Here is a 19059-nt window from a genome sequence, read left to right on the forward strand (position 1 = left end):
TTGGCTGAACCAAAGAATTCTTATTATTAAATCACGCAAAAGTGACTTTCATCAGTAGAAAAGGAAAACATGCCATGTCAGTTTAGCCTGTTATAGAAGAAAATAATTGCAAAAAGACTGTACTTGTGTTGTCATTCACTCCTTCAAAAAGTGCTGAATGAGTATTTATTTGATGAATACCTACTATGACCCTTCACTGTTTACAATTAGTATGAATTACTTTTACATTCATAAAAGATCCTGTATCTGGAAGATAATAGCAACATTACACATTATTGATATGAAGGTTAATTTGTAAAACATTTTGAGAAGCAACTGGACAACCTGTGTAAAATAAATATGCTTAAATTCCATGTCATGATGAGTCCACTTTGGAAAACCTATTTTGAGGAAATAGACCTAAACTGTCAGGCAAGATGTTGATTTATTTTTTAATAATGGCAAAAAATTGTCCAACTGTCCAACATGTTTATCCTAGAGAAAAAGCAGTTGACACACTATTTGATTCAGCTTAAGGCAAGTCCATCTTGAGTTCTATTCTGGGGTTAATTACTAAAGTATCAAAAGAAAATTTTACAAGGCTGTTTCTTCTGAGGCTTCCCCTGTCATATGCCCAAAAGGAGACAGCAAATCTAGGGTGAGGACGGGAATGGCCTGGCCTAGGCTTCTTGACTGAACAAAGTATAATCTTGGTTCCATCTTTATACCAAATATCTCATGTTATGTAATATAAAGCAGTGAGAAAATTTAAATGTGAGGCTATTGAATCAGTAATATTAAAAAGTAAAAATCACTAACTAGTGAGGCAGATTTAAGACAAAACTGCAAGAGTGAGAGCCCTTAGCTCAGCCAGGAGAAAGTTTCTTGGTCAGCCCTTCTTCCTTATGCAACACTGAACGACTTCCCCAAGCTCTACGCCACGCTTTCCTCAAGTACAGACTTGGTGAAAACAATCCTGGCCTCCCAGAATTGTTCTGAGGATTGAATGAACACAAAAGCTTCAACTTTCTTTTGTTACAGCTAACTACTGGGAACTGTGACAGGTGTTTGACATAAGGTGCCTCTGGACAGGCACTGGGGACCTCTGTGGACGTGTCCTCGTCCTAAGGTGCTGTCTGAACTGGGCATGTTTGGATCTGCCGATTGGCTTACTCAAATACTGCGCATTAAACAGTTACTTCATTCTTTGTCTGAAGAATATTTATCCAATCATAAGAAGAAAGAGAAAAGAAATACATTGTACTTTAAGAATTTCATTAAAATATGCATTTAGGCATATTTAAGCAATTTATTCAAAGAGAAATTTAATATTACCTTAGGGCTATGAAGTCGAAAACCAGACAATTAAAAGTGTTTGTGTCAAGCTCCGTACAGCATACTAGGGATTTGCTCTCCCTCCTGCAAATGTGAAGACAAATCCTACTGAACCAAGAGCAGCCGGGCCTGCAAAGCACTTAGCTTTTCACCTTCACAGTTTATTACGACGATTCATAAATGGACAGAAGAGCTAAAAGAATTGTACCGTGAACATCCTTAAAGTAGCATTTTACTACGTTTACTTTATCATGTATCTATCCATCTTATTTTTTTTGATGCATTTTAAAGTAAGGTACGGGTATCAGTACCTTCACCCTGACATGCCACTGATTACAGTTCAAGATGAGTAGACAGCTGTTGTTGAGGTAACATCACAAACTGTGAGATAATCAGTCTTAAGTGTAGCATTGATGAGTTTCAACAAATGCATGCATCCGTGTAACTTGTTACCCCTGGAACATCACGGTTACCCTAGGAGCTCCCTCACGGCCCCGTCCAGACAATCCCTGCCCCGGACACCACACAGCGCGATTTGTTTTTCACTTAGAATAGTTCTGCCTGTTTGGGGACCTCGTGCTCCTGGAATCACACAGCGCCGTCCTTTGGTGTCAGGTCCCCCGCACAGCGGGCGTTTCTGAGATTCATCCTGGTGCTGGGCTTCACGTGGCTTCCAGGGAGTCTTATGGGAAGTTATCTGCGTATTACAACTTGGACACTGAGGGCTGATCCAGAGTCAGGCTGTTCTTTTTCTCAAGAACCACCCCCCCCAAATTATCTTAACTGAAAATAAAACAATCTGCCTCCTTTAAGTCTTGAGATACCCCTGATGTGAGGGGGAGAGCCTGTGGCCTTCCTGTGTCATTGTGGGAGTGGGCCCTTCTCTTTGCCCACAAGCCTGGGCAAATCTGTATGGCTGATTAAGACACAACATGAAAACAGGTTTCTCCAGATTTCTCCAAATCCACTTAGACACTTGTGGAATTGCCTAAGTAAACTCATAATTGTTTTAATTTGTTTTCTCTACACTTCAACGGCAACCAAAGTCACTGGATTCTTGCCAATCTATCCCCTTCTCCGAAGTTGTCTGTTTTGATTGTTACCCCGTTTTCCACAGAGCACCTCATTTTGAAGCAGAAATCACATTGCACTGCTCTTGGTTTGAACGATCCAGGTTTCCCAGTATCATCAGAACACGGGACGGGCCCCTGCCCGCGGCCTCCCCACCTCCTCTCAGCCTCCCTCCCCCGTCCACTGGCCCAGCCACATACGTTCTCCCCACCCCGACACACACCCCCACTGCCGTTTCTCCCCGGTGCCAGGTTCCTACTCCCTTCAGGGCTGTTCCATCTGCTTGGAAGGCTCTTCCCTTTCTCCCCAGCTCTTTGCATCTTTGTCTCCCTTTCTATCACTGAGATTCCAACTCAACGGACATGACATTCCTTCAGAAAAGCCCCTCTGGAACCAGAACAGCTTAAGTCCCCACCATTGCATTCTATCACATTTTCCTGATTTCTTTTCTTCTTAGCATTTATCACTACTTAAAATTATTATTTGTTTATGCAAATACACACACAGAATGGGGAGAGATGGAATATGTACAGATATATCTCGCTGGACTGACCGCTGGGATGTGAATACACATGTTGCGTTTACATTTTAGACGTGGAAGCAATGGGTCAATGGTGGCCATGTGACCAAAGTCTTGGATGACTTGACCTGGGTCCCTCTGCCTTTCCTGTTTCCGTGTGTCTGGTGGTGGAGGAGGAGGAGGACGCAGGATGTCTCAGAAGAGCGCCAGTGCTCACAACTTTCCGGAGGGTTATCGTAAAATCTTTCTAGGCTAGGTAACATCTTTGATTAAGCTTTAAAAGCCAGAGGAAGATTCTGCCCACTTTCATCCTGAAAAGGTTTAAGGAAATCTCAAATAAGATATTTACATAATGGATTTAAAAATAAATAAGGAAAAGATACTCAGAGTTTGCTAGAGGTTTCATCGTATCAGGATTTATCATTTCTTTTGCCTTACTGAAACTGTATTATGGTGGCAATTTCAAAATGTGTATGTATATACATTTCAACTATCCAAAAATGCACAGAAATATGACAGGAAGAAAATACACCAAATGCTGTTAACAATAGTCTTTTATGAATAGTGGGATTCTGGGTGTTTTTCTTATTTCCTCCTTATAGTTTCTCCATTTTTCAAATTTTCTATAGTGACCATATATTTCTTTATAATAAAACATTATCGAGGAGATAATTTACAAAAATCTGTGTTGAACAAGGCCAAAAGAAGGACATTTTAAATAAAATACACTTCACAAAAATGAAGAAATGGTTTTCAAAGTTTTGCATGTTAAACGGCTTTATGAAAGTGGTTTAAAACTTAGAAATAACTGAATGAAGTACTATATATAGAAAGTGTTAGAAGGGCAAGTAAACTGCAGCTTATGCACGTCAGTGTTGTTCAGAACAGCTGCATATGGCAGCCCCTGGGAAACGCCATGCATTGCACACACATGGTTTCTCCTCAGATGAGGACAGAACTGAAGAGTTCCCAAGTTCCATTTTCTTCCTGATCTATCAATACATTTTTCCATTTCAGGGAGCAGACAGTAAGTTTATTCTATAGAAAAATGTTATAAATTGTGATTACGGCACCAGAATAGCCTGTGAAACTTATTTAATCCACACAACAGTTTGTAGGAAACTAGATCTACAGTTCAGTTATAATGAAGTAATTGGGAAAATAATAAGAGTAAATACAAAATAGTATTTAAATTTTCACTGTTGTTTAATCAAAGGTTTTGTGGAAGGGGAAAAGTCTCATTATAATTTTGAAAAAGATTTTTCTTTATTTTCCAAAACTTTATATTTTATCAGTAGTTCCTTATTTTATCATATTTGATTTCATAACTAATAAATAGTTCTCAGTTTGTAGGCATCCAAAGATTGCTGTCAAACTGAATTTCAATCTACACTGCAACTTGTAATATGCACATGTAATACTCAAAAAGTCCTCTTAAATACTTGATAATCTGCCATGTGCATTATAATATGCCTACTGGACTAAACATGCCAAGCCTCGGCACGTCCAACACGTTTGCAAACTCAGGTAACTCTAATTAAGTTAACAAGCAGAAGACTTTAAAATTACACCTATTTTATTTTTGAGTCGGGGCACAGAATACCAAAACTGGTTGATTTCCTTCCCCATGATTCTCCTCCTAGCCATTAAAATAAGCCCAAGCCCAGTTTATGACTTTTAAAAAATATACTGAGTTAGGACACCTGTGCATATTGTATCCACTTTCTTGGGAGTTAACTGATGTTTATGAATCCCGGGAAGGCCAGTTCTGGGAGGGACTGTGGAAGGTTTCCAGGGACCGCATCAAACATCTGCCCTATCAGTGTGAAGATTGTGATGTATCGTTATGGGATGATCTCCAGCCAGTTATCGCAACTCTCTGGGTCTCGGTGTTCTCACTGGTTAAAATCAGACCAGCTTGATGCATTGGACAGGGTAGTTGTGGGAAGTAACGAGATCGTGGACATGAACGTGCTTCATAAATCACAAATCTCTCTAAATACAAATCATGTCTGACACTACGGCTTCACCATAGCAGTATTCACAGTAGCCAAACCACTGCAGTCTATTTCTGCCTATGTGTCTTCAAGGATACCAGCAAACTATCCCCCTGCTTACCCGCCCAGGATTTCTTTCTTAAATGCACTCAACAGAATTTGATGAGTTGTGCTGTAATTTGGGATGCTTTAAAATTCTGAAATTAAAGACATCACTTTTCATTTTTATAGGATGCTGTCCAGTCCAGAGAATGGTCCTGACAACGGAAATGAAAAATCTTGAATCACAGGGCTGGCCATCAACTCCATTTGTATAGGTAGTTGAATGGCTGGTAGATCAGAAATGAATTTTACCTATTTTGGACTATCAGGAATGGATTTGGACCGGAGAAGATTTCAGAAAGCCATACTGATCTTTTATTCATTCAAGTCCAATAAATCTCTTTCGAGTACTTGGCAACACGTTCTCTCTCTGGTCATCTGTATTTTAAATACACGGACATGTACTGAATGAAAATTCATGGATAGATGAATGATACATATCAGATTATACATCAGAATCTGTATCAGGTAACATAGAACTAGACCTCTATGGGACTGGAGTGTTCCTTGATTGAATGTTGAATGCTGAGCAGGGTGCACTGAGGAAAGGACAGAATGCTGGATTTGGTTTAAAATCTCTCTGTGTGAAAATATACCAAGAGTGAATTTAGTGAGTCTGGCTGTTCCTTTCTAGATATATTGTGAGTAAGCGCCTCTTCCCGACTCGGGTTCTGTTTTTCTAATCTCCTAGCTGGGGACTATTGCTTACTCATGCTCAGGGTTCTCTCTCTGCACACAGGCATACTTCTGAAGTGAGTAATGCCACTTCCCTTCCAAAGGTCCGCTGGCCAAACCACTGCTTGGATGCTTTGCCCGCACTGCGATTTTGGTGCTTCTGACCTATTTCTTCAGAGCCCTGTTGCGTTCTCAGGTGATGACTTCAGCCCGACCGGTGTGGGGCAGCACAGAGTCCACAATAAGATTAGTACTTGACACTGCACAGTTGCAATGACAGTCTGCAAAGCTCTTCCTCAAGAAGGCAACAGTGGAGACCTGCCTGTCCCCTGGATGAGGAAGAGCTGGTTACCCTCTCTCACCGCCGAAGCACCCACTGGAATGGGACGGTCTGCCCATCTGAAAGCTACGAGACTTGAAAGAACAGGGCAGGACAGGGGGCGGGCCGGGGTGGTAAAGGGGACACGGATGGTTAGCACAGAGGAAAGCCCAGAGGAGGGCTGGTTAAGGAAGTGGGAAATGTGAAATCCCAGATGGGGTTGGTGTCAAAGACCACTGCTTGAAACTAGGGTCAAAGTGTGGCTTGACGGTTCAGAGTCTGACTTAAGACTGCCCGCTGTCCCTCCCCACCTTTCACCTCTGACTTGGCCTGACCCTCTTCGGCAGAGACCTGGTGAGCTGAAGGCAGCAGGAAGGTTGTGGCGAGCTCACAATCGGTGTCATTCCCAGCAAGATGGCATGGAGGTACAGCGGGGCAAGGCTGACACGTCCCCGCCCGACTCACATCCCTTCTGCTTTCCATTCTGCTCAGGCCTGCACAACTCCCTCTAATGACAAAGGCTGGGTAACACGCCCCACAGTGGGAGCTGCCCCTCTGGAACTCATCCCAGCCCGGCCTAGGAGCGCCCTGGCCTGGGGAGCCATCATCGCCTTGGGGGTCGCTGGCCACCGCGTGAGGGTTTGTTCCCTCCTGCTCTGTGGTCCGCACCAGGGCCACGAGGGCTCTCTGTTCTTCTGATCATTCACTTCTTCGACTAAAACATATTTCATATTTTATAAAATGGTTCTACGGCCGTTGCCAGGAATGAATCTGAAGTGCTCACTGCCCTGAAGAAATGTATTCGTCCTTTGGGGAGATGACTTTACATATGAAATAGTCACAGGACATCCCACAGCCAAGCGGTGCAGAGCCGCTAAAGGAACCCAGGTCGGCAAGAGGAGAAGTCGCCGACCGCGAGCTACCTGGGAACGCTGCCCGCACTCCTCACTGTCAAGCAAATGAGGCCACGCTACCCCACGTTCCCATAAAGAGCAGGCTGCCTACAAGTGCCGGCTGTTGGGCTTGGTGACCTCACTGTACCCAGTCACACCATTTGCTACACGAAGAAAGTAAGGTTCCTTCCATCTCTCCTTCCCCCCCTGCATTCCCCTCCTCTGGGCCACCTGGGGTTACAAGTTATCCTTCCTGGGTTCTTGATAGTTATCTCTAAGAATCACTTCTCCATGCATTCTTCTTATTGAAGGAAATTCTGGAAAAGATTTGTAATTTGCAAGGAAATAAAAGATTTCCAATCCACAACGGGGGGTAAGGACCATTCTGGCAAGTATTTACTTCCCTGCAGAAGCACTGTGTTTGGGTGCTATGCGGTTGTGCATGCCTACCCTCCACCTCAAGATGGTTTGAATGTCCTTTTAAATGTTTTCATCTATTATCACTCATGTTTTAAAGAAATCGGTCTCTAGTGCACAGTGGTGTTTCAAGGTCACCTCTCTAAACATACACACATTTAAGTTGGTTTACTCGTGAGCGTCAGAAAAAAACCCAAACACACAAATAGCCACTACCCCCCACCAAAACGAAAAACAAAAAACAAAAACCCAAAGCAAATGACAACAACAAAAATCCAAACAAGGGAGTAATCACTAAGACACCGGGAGAGGCCATGACACCAGTGTTTTCTTCTGAAAACCAAGATGCTCCCAGCACCCGTCCCTTTGCTCCCTGGGCAGCACGGGCCACCGTAAGGCTAGGTCTAGTTCCTCAGCTGGCCCGTGGTGTTTGGGATCCGCCCGGCCTTTGCCGTGTGAAGACTTCCAAAGGCGGCCTTTGCAGAACCGCAGGAAAGCCCAGAGGAGACGACACGCAGGAGGTCACAGAGGACCTCTGACACTCCTGCGGGGGAACCCACAGGAACGAGGAGCAGGGGAAGGAAGCAGAGGTGCAGAAGGAGGCCGGTCTACGGGGGTGCTGCTTGGGAAAGCGTGGATTGTGGGGGGGAGTGTGGAGGGGACAAAGCTAGCACGGCTGAGAATTCTAGGCCGCTTCTCGAGTCTGAGCTTGCACTGTGCTGCTTCAGGCTGGAATCGCTCTCTGTGGGGGAGTCATTGTATCCTTTTTGCTGCTGGGAACAAATCAGAAGCCGTGAAAGGAGGAAAGTAATCTCCCTAAAAAGGTGATGGGCTTGATTTCACCCACCAGCAGAGTCTGCCGCTTGCTTTTTTTTTTTTTTAAAGTTACTGAAACATGTCAGGTCCTCGGCACAACTATTTGAACCAGTGCTTCATACTCAGGTCATGAAGGATTTGAAAAGTCAGAAAAGGGGCAAGTTAACCAGCCCCTCCACCGCTGCCATTCTGACTACAGAACAATAGCATGCGACTTTTACAATGACTTGTCAATGACCAATGGCCTTGGAGCCACAAGGACTGGATAAGAACTCTGGTCCCACCGCTATGGAGGTCACTTCTCCATCACATTGAGGCTCCTTTTCTTCACCTATAAAATAGGGGCTCTTGGGAGGATTCAGTGACACATGGTAGGCTCAGTAAATATTACTACGACTTGAACCTGAGTTAAATCTGGACCGGGTCCAGTCGAATGAATTGTTTCCTTCCTTCCAAGCACTCCCAGAGGCTGACCCCTCTGCCCTCTGCTCACGTGGCTGTCTGTGGCCTGGTGAGCAGCCGTGGCTCCTGTACTGAGGGAAGGAGCAGTGACCTTCCTGACCACAGCTGACCGGCCACGGGGACGAGCCCAGGCCTTGAAAGCGGGGGCATCTGGGCCTGTATCTGGCCAGGGGGTCTGTGCCGGGCACTGAAGGCTGAGGAGGCCACACCTACTGTGTGCCTTTTAGAAGAATTCCCTGAGGAGACCTCCAGCTCTCTGCTCAGAACATTCTCTCCCGTTGTTATTTTTCATTTAGAAGAAAGCCTCGCCTGACCCTTTGTGGTGGTTTTGTAAGTGCAGTTGGATTTGTGTGCTGTGTGTATGCACATGTTTTTAATTAACGCTTGTTTTAAAATGAACAATTTTTTCACTTACTCCTACTTAATTTAAATATTGCTTTTAAGTTTCATTTTAAAATGGTCCCAGCGGTGGAGGCCTGCAGCCTCTCTTTCCTTGGTTTGCAGTTTGACCCAAAGCCCACCCCAATTCCTGGGCTCAGTGACTAGGAAATACTGACTCAGAAATCACTAAAAACTTCTAAGTTAACTAAGAAGAAGACTGAGCCAACTTTCTGCCACAGAAGAATCTTGATTTTGCTCAGATACTACTGTTTCTAGAACATATAAGCTCTCCACGAGGAGCTAGCAATTCAAGGTAATAGTTTTCCTACAGAACCATCTGCTATTAGATGGGTCACGTGCCTGGAAAAATGCATGAACGAGTGATGCCAACCAGAGCTGCCTCTCACCCTGCAGGTCTGAGTCCAGAAAATACAGTCTGAAGCATCCTGTATGCTGGTCCAGAGCAGGGGCTGGCAAACTTTTTCTGAAAACGGCCAGAGTAAATATTTCTGGGTTTGCAGATGACAGGGCCTCTGTCCCAACCCTCAATCCTGCTGTGGCCCAAAGTCAGCCACAGACAACAAACAATGCCAGCCAGGCCCCACCGTGCGCCAATAAAACTTTATTTGCAAAACAGGCAGCAGCTGGATTTGGCCCCTGGGCTGTACTTTGCCGATCTCTGCTTTAGAGGAAGGCCTGACAGAAGGTGGGGAAGCACGTGATTAGAATTCCCTCTATTCTGTACTTTCTAGAGGATAAACCTGGTTAAAGTGAGTCATTTTGCTCCAAGGCCAACCTCCAGAAGGGTTTTCTTAGGGTTAAGCTCTTCCTATTTTATCCTCGGCTAAATACAGGAATTGAAGATATACGGTACTAAGAACTTATAAGGAAGTGCGGGGCTGGAAGCTGTCATTTAAGTGTTTGGGGCAGTGAGGTTACGGTTCTGTGCGAAGCTACGTCATCTACTCTTAGAACTGGACATCAGCAAGAGGGAGGGGATATGGGGATAGATGTATATGTAGAGCTGATTCACTTTGTTGGGTTTTTTTTTTTATAAATTTATTTATTTTTGGCTGCATTGGGTCTTTGTTGCTGTGCACGGGCTTTCTCTAGTTGTGGCGAGCCGGGGCTACTCTTCGTTGCGGTGCGTGGGCTTCTCATCGTGGTGGCTTCTCTTGTTGCGGAGCACGGGCTCTAGGCACGCAGGCTTCAGGAGTTGTGCCTCGCGGGCTCTAGAGCGCAGGCTCAGTAGTTGTGGCGCACGGGCTTAGTTGCTCCGCGACATGTGGGATCTTCCCGGACCAGGGCTCGAACCCGTGTCCCCTGCATTGGCAGGCGGATTCTTAACCACTGCGCCACCAGGGAAGCCCTGATTCACTTTGTTATACAGCAGAAACTAACACACCATTGTAAAGCAACTATACTCCAATAAAGATGTTAAAAAAAAAAAAAAAAAAGAACTGGACATCCAACTCCATATCCAGGAATCCTGGCTTTCCATATTCACGACAAATGGTTATCAAGTCCTGCTGGGCCTTCCGCGTGACTAAGAGTTTTAATCTTGCTACGAGTTTGCGTAGCAGCCCACTCCTGACTTACAGCTCTATCCCAGAATTACTCCTTACACTGATGTGAAGCTAGACCCATGATAATTTCCTCTGACTTAACACAGATGCAACCGGCCCTGCAGATACTGAAGACAACAGCAGTCTCTCACTGCTGTTCTCACCGCAGTGCTTTCCCCACCCCGACTCCACCTCCGAAGCGCTCTTGGGAGTTCCACGTGTGTGGTCTCCCTTCACAGCTACGCCCTCCAGAGAGGCTGCCCCATCAGCCTCCTCCCTCCTGGTTCCTCAGCCCCGGCTGCCTCTCATGGATGTGCACTTGCTCATACTTGGGTGGTGAAAGCGTTCTGTTGTTTCACAGCACATCCTGTCTCTTTAAAGAATAATATGTCAGCTGAGAACGACAGCAAACATGCCGTTTCCTTTGGCTTCCCTTTAGTTTATTACACTGAGAAATTCAGCAAGCAATAAGGGATGAATAAATATTGCTAAATTACCAAAATATCTGTACTAACATCATATATGAGTTTTCAGCAGACTTGATTCACTTCTTTAAGTTTAATCACTAAAATGGCAGTTGAGCAATGAAAATGGAATCTCCACTGCATCTATTAATAGTAGGGCTGACCGTAAATTCCTCTCAGGCTTGGATGAGGAAGTATTTTTCCTTGCTCGGGTCTCTCTTAGGTTTTACTTTCAATTACATCCTCCTGGCCTAATGGAATTGGATTTGCTACTGACTGCAGGTACAGAATTCTGTTGTTGAAAGCCCACTTTCTGACTGAATGTATTTGGGATTTAACCAGAGTGACGTCTTCCAAAAACATGGTCTGTTAGAATAACAGACAAGAAAACTTATCATTGCCATCCTTGCTGCGTTATTAATTATTACCCAAGGGAATACATAAAAATAACTCACACAGGGGATTCACAAAACATACTTCATATCTTCTCTTGAAAAAATTCCTACCTTCGACTTCTCTCTTCTGCTTTTCTCTTGCTCACAGAAGACATCTTGTAATTCTCTTCCTTGCTCGGCTTTCTAAAATAGCCTTCATTTAAGCTCAATGACCAAGGTGAAACTGCTCCACCATGAAAATAATTCTATGCCAAAGGATCCTGGAGTGGGGTTTCCTTATCTGTTAGTGGGAAACTATTTGGATTTTTTTCCCCTTGGGGATAATCGGAGACTAATCTCCAGAAGCCACATATGCGGCTTTTGATCATTGTTAGTGTCTTTCAAAATGCAGGTACCGTAAGTGAAGTTACAAGGCTTCACCAAGATGGCCTCCACCTATGTGCTTGTGACTCTGAGTCTAAGAGACTCCTGGTGGTTAAGGGAGAGCAGTGGAGTGATGGGGGCTGAAGCCAAGTACCTGGGTCTGGAAAACCACCGCAAGTGAAAGCTGCTGACCCGCGCTATATGTCTTAAGTACCAAATTCAGGCTCAACAATTCACTCCAGGAGATGGGAAAACTTTTTATTTGTTCTTGTGCCAGCCCCGGATTCTTGGGCTGTCCCATTCAATCCGACAGAACATGCTGACAGAGATAAAGTCATTCCTGGCAACCCGGGGCCCTGCAGGTCCCTGCAAGGCCAGTGCTGTGTGAGGATGGTGTCCAAGGTCTTTTAAAATGGCCGGGGGGGCCTAGGTGCAATGGACATATTTCAGTGAGTTGGTAATGTGTAACCTAAAGTACTTTTTTGGTTGGTTTATTTTTTTGCTTTTTAAGCTGACTATCTGGTTATTGAGGCCAGTAACCAGAGAAGTGAAAAACTGTAAGTGTGTGCTTTACGTTTTGAGGACTCATCATTAAGCTGTTTATTCTGGTACATTGTCAAATCTGCAGAAAGGGGCTGGTGGCAGCAGAAGGGGTTACCCAGTGGGGCTGTAGGAATGCCTCCAGTGGACCAATTTCTACCCTGTGGAATGGCCACGCAAACCAGACTTTTCTCCTTGAAGCCGAGAAAGTTTCCTACACAAACATTTCTTTGTAAGCTCAATTAACTTTTACAATAATTTGTGCTTTTAGTTTAAGAACTACAGATGTTGTGTGGGTGTTGGTGAGGGGGTGGGAATGAGAGGGTAAAGGAGCAAGGATATAGATCCTCCCCCTTTGGAAAATGCCGTAACACTTCCTTTCATGGAAAAAGCACATCAGGTTTTAGAATTACTAAAAAATTTGAATCGTTTGTAGGACGATGAGAGAAAGCCATAGCTCTTTGGTTTGGGGGAGGCCAGACTGGGCCACCTCCCAGCGTCCCGCCCTCCTAATGAGACCCAGATCTTTGTGGCATGATTATCTGGAATTGTAATTTTTATGTGGGAAACAGTCCAAAAGTTGGGGTAGCAGAACCTAGCCATTCATCAAATGCTAGCTCAATTTGCAAAAGACATACAAAACCAAAAATATTAAATAGCAATTGGGAGCAAGTATTAATGTGCTAAGGGACAGGGGAACTCTTATTAACTAGATAATAATTTAATTTTCACTGGGGAATGGTTTTTACCACTAGAAATACACATGCATCCCCCCCCCACTTAAGTCTAGTCACTTCTTATTTAGTGTTGATTTTAGGTTAAAAGGGGGTGTTTGGGTGTTACTGGATGTTTGTGGCTGTTTCATAGGACAATTCCTAAGTCAATTTTATACCCCAAATCCCACAATACTTTACATATAATGAATGTTACATTCATTATACTCTCATCCACTTACAAACAGAATTACATTTACAAAACGCTTTATACTTCACACTTGCAAATAATCTCAACTTTCTAATTCATCTCTACCTAATACTTAAGCTACTAAAGAAAATCAACCTAATAAGGAAACTACTGAGAATCTAGCCCACTAGGATGAAAGCCCCTTGTGACCACACCCCGCTTAGCGAGGGCAGCGCGGGGACCGCTTCCCTCCAGCGTTTGTACGGCAGATGCCCGCTGGACACCTGACCACCGTGTGTAGGGACCAGCGCAGAGGTTGCCTGTGGTGAATGATCCTGTCTGAGTGCAAGGATTCCAGCTCCGATGCCTGCCTTTGAGCCAGCTCTGAGGGGACCCGTGGGGTCACCCCAGGCAAATCACTCCTGGCTCAGCCTCGCTTTCCCTCCTCTGTAAAATGGGGGTAAAAGTGCCACCCTCTTGGGGTCAGTGTGAGGACGAAACCGTTAACATCTGCAAGACCGTGTCTGCTCGCGGAGGCCATCGCTGCTACCACTGTCATCAGCACTGTCCCTGCAGCATCCGTGTGTGTCAGGCACACGTGAGGTCCGGGCACACGGCTGAGATAGGTCTGGCACTGTCCCTGCCTCGTGAAGCTTGCACTCCAGTGGGGAGACAGACAGCCACCAAATCATGGATCAGTTCGGTGCTGCAGTGTGGCTGGGAGCGTGGCTGGGGGAGGGTGTAGAGGGTTGACCCTGACTCAGTCAGAGCGGCCCTGGCAGGATTCCCTGAGCTACGGCCATACAGCTGAGCTCTTAAGGACAAGAGGAGCTTGGCCAAGTGCGGGGAAGGGCTCGGGGGGCTTTCTTGCAGCAGGAGCTGCGACTGGGGAAGGCTCCCTGGCAGGCAGGACGTGTGTCTAGCAGAGATGCAGCCCAGAGAGCAGCGAAAGGGGAGGCAGGGGGGGCCGCCGAAGGGCTTGCTGCTGAGGACTTTCCGTTCCATTTTAAAGGCACGAGAAGCCACCGACAGGTTTCAGACAAGGAGGAACATGCTCAGATTTGTGTTTAAAAAATACCTGCTGTGGGAGATCAGCGCGGTGCTTTGTGACCACCTAGAGGGGTGGGATAGGGAGGGTGGGAGGGAGGGAGACGCAAGAGGGAGGGGATACGGGGATGTATGTAAATGTAGAGCTGATTCACTTTGTTATACAGCAGCAACTAACACAACAATGTAAAGCAATTATACTCCAATAAAGATGTTAAAGAAAGAAAAACCTGCTGCCTTTTGGAGCAGGACCTAGATGGTGACCCGAAGAGGGCGTGTCCGTACGAGGTCCTGTGGGAGGGGACGCTCTGTGCCAACATCCTGGTGTTGCAAGATGCCCCACTGGGGAAACTACATAAAAGGTTGCACGGGGCTTCTCGGTGCCAGTTCTTACAACATGTGAGTTTCCACTTTTCCCAAAACAAGAAGTTTAATTGCATTACTTTTTCAGAAGCACAAGCTGTAAGGCAGAAGTCTGGCAGGAACTGTCATCCTTAGAATGTGTCAGCTGTCGGAAGAGCCAAAGCCCTAGGCTGGAACCCAGTGCTGGGGGCAATGAGCCTGGCTTCTGGCGGTGCCCTGGGGACAGCGGACTCTTCACCTCTAAGTGGGATATCAATAGCTTGTAATTTTCAAACGCTGCGATTTTTTTCTTGTAAAGAGGAAAGCCATTATTTTTTTTAAAAGACTACCATATCTTTTTTTTTTTTTTTAATTGGGGTATAGCTGCTTTACAATGTTGTGTTAGTTTCTGCTGTACAGCGAAGTGAATCAGCAACATGTATACATAGATTCCCCTCTTTTTTGGATTTCCTGCCCATTTAGGTCACCACAGAGCATTAAGTAGAGTTCCTGTGCTACACAAGCGTGCGGTTTCTACGGGGCACAAGAATTATGTTTCTCTATGCCATGTCGCACCTTCGTAAAATTAAATAATCTCCCTCTTCTAACTTAAACAAAAGGCCTTACTGCCCCGTGGAGATGGGCCCAGAAGATCTCCTGAGCAGTGTGGGGAGACCAGTTAGGCAGTTGCAGAACAGTCTAGAGCCTCAAGACGCAGAGTGGGGTCTGCAGACTGGCAGCATTGGCCTCGCCTGGGAGAGCCTGTTAGAAATGAAGAGTCCTGGGCCCATCGCAGACTCACAGAATCAGAATGTGCATCTTAACCAGGTCTCTAGGAGACGCCCCTGCACTGAGCTTTCCGAGCCCGGCACTAGCATGGTGGCAGGGTCACGGGCAACCCCGACAGGTGTTAAGGAGTTTGACTCCACATAACTGGGGAGAGCTTGTTACAGAAGCACAGAAGAGGCCTTTCCAAGTAAACATCTGGACTGTTTGAGCTCGTCATGGCAGCAAGGAAAAACGAAAGGCCTAGATAATAGGGAAAGACCTTGAGTTCAGTCCAGACCGGGCGAGAGGGGCTGCCCGCCTTGCCTGAAGCCCAGTCTCCCTGCTCGGGCTGCAGATGACAGCGGTGCATCCTAGGGACAAGCAGGTGGTGATGGCTCCCGACCGTCAGCCAAGTGCACTGCCCACAAGGGTCCATCCTTTGAGTTAGTTACGCCGAGTCCAAACCTGCGTATCATGACAATGCAGACTTCAAAAAAGTCCCCAGATCCATGGAATTCACACAGGACCCCCTATAGCTTTCTAACTGGAGGCCACAACCAAAGGATATCCTGAACAACATCGTAATTGTAGAGCTTAAATTCGCAATTTTGAGATTCTGTAAACACCAACAATGTCAAACAAGTCTCCAGAGCCCGGGTCCACACTTTATGCGGGGTTCAGCCTCCATCGTGAATAACTGAGTCAATTTAAGGCCTACGTGTGCCTATACAAAAACCTGGTAGAGATCTGAAACATACTGATTTCACTAAAACATGCTGAAACAAAGCTTTTAGATTTGATTGAAGTAGTATGGAATGTCACAGGGACATTTTGTGCCAATAGCACAGGGGGAAAATATCGACAAGTCTGGACATTTTAAAACCATGACTGATCTAGAGCAGAGTTTTCCTGTAACTGAAGCTATAGCTTTCCTGTTCATGTCCCTATTCCTTTATGCACCCTCTCTAATTAGGCTTTAGAAACACACACACACACACACACACACACACACACACACACAGCTTTAAGTCTGTGTTTGAGCTGGGAAAGTTCAGTTGCTCTAGTCTTTCATTACATTTCCCCCCATATTTTGATCCCTCTCTGTCTTATCCCATAGGCTTTCCTTCTCAGAAACTGCATCTTAGATTTAAACTGACACTGACACTCATACTAGTGAGACACTGCAGCTCTAAAGCTCCTCTTACAGAGCCTCATGAAATGAAGCACATGATAAAGATGGGATGAAGCTCTTCAAGACGGTACCAGCAGTCGTCTGTTACATAAGTAACCTCTGCAAACACTTTACATGGAGGTACACTTCAAGTATGAAGAAATGCATTTTCCCACAGACTCTATTCTAAACAGGAAGTAAAAACCAAAAACCTTAAGAAGAATATATCCTTTCTGGGCATATAATCTTGAGCAGAAATATGCAGTATTTTTAGTTAAGTTTTCTTCATGTTTGTTTATCAAAGGAATGGTTATGCTGATTACTGTAAGTGGATTTTGAATGTTAATTTCTTAATTGCTTGCATAGATATTTATGTGCAAAAAAATACCTCTTTTACCCCTTGGCTTTCACCACGGCATCACCATCATTCCACAAATTCACCTGAGACTTACTAGGTCACACCAAGAAGGGTCTGTAGCCGCACATCACATTTTTTCCATACAGGAAATTTAAGGCACAGCCTGGTAAAATTGGAGGAACCAGGTGGGTCATTTTCAATATCTTCTAGAGGAAGCCCGTAGATTAAAAAGGAATTTGTGACCTAGTCTTGTGACTTCTTTCCTGATCAGAGGCCATCACTCTAAAACAACCCAGCATGTGGATTATGTTAATGTGATCTTTGCATCGAAGGTGTGCTACTGTAAACAATTAATTAATTAACCAGTCAATTCATCTGTCACCATATACTGAACACAAGGCACTTGTGCCCTGGCCCCTGCCCTGAAGGAACTCCGCCCATGGCAGAGACAGGACGCGACATGCTGGAAAGAAGTTACAGCAACTGCTCAGGCTGCTAATTCTCAGCTAAGCGAGGATAGAGGGCACCTTTAAAAAAAAAGCTTCCTAAAGGAGCTGCTGCTTGAGTGTATTGTGAAGAGCAGCTTTTCGTTGTGCAGAGGAACAAGGGGGAGACAGAACAGAGGAACAGAACATGAGAAGACTCGGAGGAGGCGGGAAGAAGCAGGGAGACACAGGTCCATCCGCTGAGCGAGCCGGCATCCTGATGCCAGCCCGGAACAGCGGCTCCAGAAGTGAGCCGGGCACTGATTAGGAGGAAGGAGCACACAAAGGGCTGGCAGTGGGGGGAGGGCTTGTGGCTGGCAGGCAGGCAGGGGCCGCGATCACCAGATCACCGTGCGCGCTGCCAGAGGGCAGGGAGGACGGGTGCCACAAGGGAGGCTGAGGGCTGGGAGCAAAGGAGGCCAGTGAGAGGTGTGGGTGTTGGGGTCTCCGAGGGCTCTTAGGGAGGAGATTCCCATACTGCTTGTTTCACAGAGTACCTAAGTAAATTGATATCGTTTCTTTCAGAAAGTGGGCTCAGGTCCACCCTCTAAATCTTTTGGGGATGGACTCTAAGGGTCTGAATTGACTTTAAAAAAATCTAACAGTGTTATCTATTTAATTTTTAAAAATTGTATCGTGTTAAGACACTTAACGTGAGACCTATCCTCCAAACCGGTTTTAAGCGCACGATACAGCGTGACTCGATGGGATCGGACAGCAAGGAGCCCCCTGCACAGAACAGACCCCGACAAATACACTTGTTACTAGACGGCTGAATTAATTACAGCACACACTCGATTGCATCACTGAAATACCTTTTTAGTCTGGTGAAGGGGAAGGCCTTCTAATATGAAGTTCAATTAAATGACGTTATCCAGGAAAGCTTGGTAATCTAAAACAAAAGATAAAAACCACCCATTATGCTGCAGAGTGGTGTATTTCTAGTCTGTTTTTAATGGTGATTCTCTGAATGGAATTCAGATAGAGAAAGAAAGTAATAGGGGTGGTGGCCGGGCTGGGGAATGGAGCGAAAAGACAGAGCAGCAGAAAGCATGGCCCAGCCGGCTGGCTACGGGGACCAGTGCAATCTCTAGAAGGGCAGGATCTTCTGTTCTTCTTGTCATGGAAAATGCCAAGATGTCCAAGACATTCCTCGAATGGCCAAGCCACTACCTGACAGGAAGGGATGGCACGATGCCATGGGGAGGACGCACCCTACCTGCCCTGCTCCGGTGCGGGGAGGAGAAGTCCCGTCTGCTTTTCACCTCCTCTGCTGAAACAGCTTCTGAACGCCAGCGGCAAGGACAGCAGGACAGCCCCGTCCTCGGGTGCCTGATGGAAGAAGCTCACCTCTTCTCTGGTATCAGACCTTCATCCCCAAATCTACTCACGGCTGTGCACTCAGAGGTCTGGATTGCATGGGCTTTCCAAAGAGGACAGCGTGAAGAATTTCTGCTTTGACGTTCAGCTGGGGGCTTCCTTACCCTGAACGGTCTGAGACATTTCCCTATGTTGTAACACTTGGATCGGGTTCATGGAATCGTCCCCACTTTCAAAACAGATGACCTTCTCACTAGAAGATTCACTTATCTCTTTCCCCTCAGCCCCGTAAACCAGTCCAGCAAAGTCCTAACTTGCAACAAACAGGCAATTCACTCTACCAGACAACACAGTTATCTAACCTCCCAAAA

The 19059-nt window shown here is 45.7% G+C and overlaps 1 protein-coding gene across 3 annotated transcripts in view; it reads right to left on the reverse strand.

Annotated features, from left to right (window-relative positions):
* Window positions 1-19059, reverse strand: part of EGFR (epidermal growth factor receptor) — a 196098-nt gene that overhangs the window by 66200 nt on the left and 110839 nt on the right. Inside the window, exon 2 of one of the 3 annotated variants that reach the window (XM_057549505.1) lies at window positions 1315-1398. The exons of the other annotated variants lie outside the window; for them this stretch is intronic. The gene's annotated coding sequence lies outside the window, so the exon portion shown is untranslated. The remainder of the gene's footprint in view (window positions 1-1314; window positions 1399-19059) is intronic. 3 annotated transcript variants of the gene reach the window in all.

The sequence above is a fragment of the Balaenoptera acutorostrata genome, chromosome 7, assembly GCF_949987535.1.
Source record: "Balaenoptera acutorostrata chromosome 7, mBalAcu1.1, whole genome shotgun sequence".
Lineage (NCBI taxonomy): Eukaryota > Metazoa > Chordata > Mammalia > Artiodactyla > Balaenopteridae > Balaenoptera > Balaenoptera acutorostrata.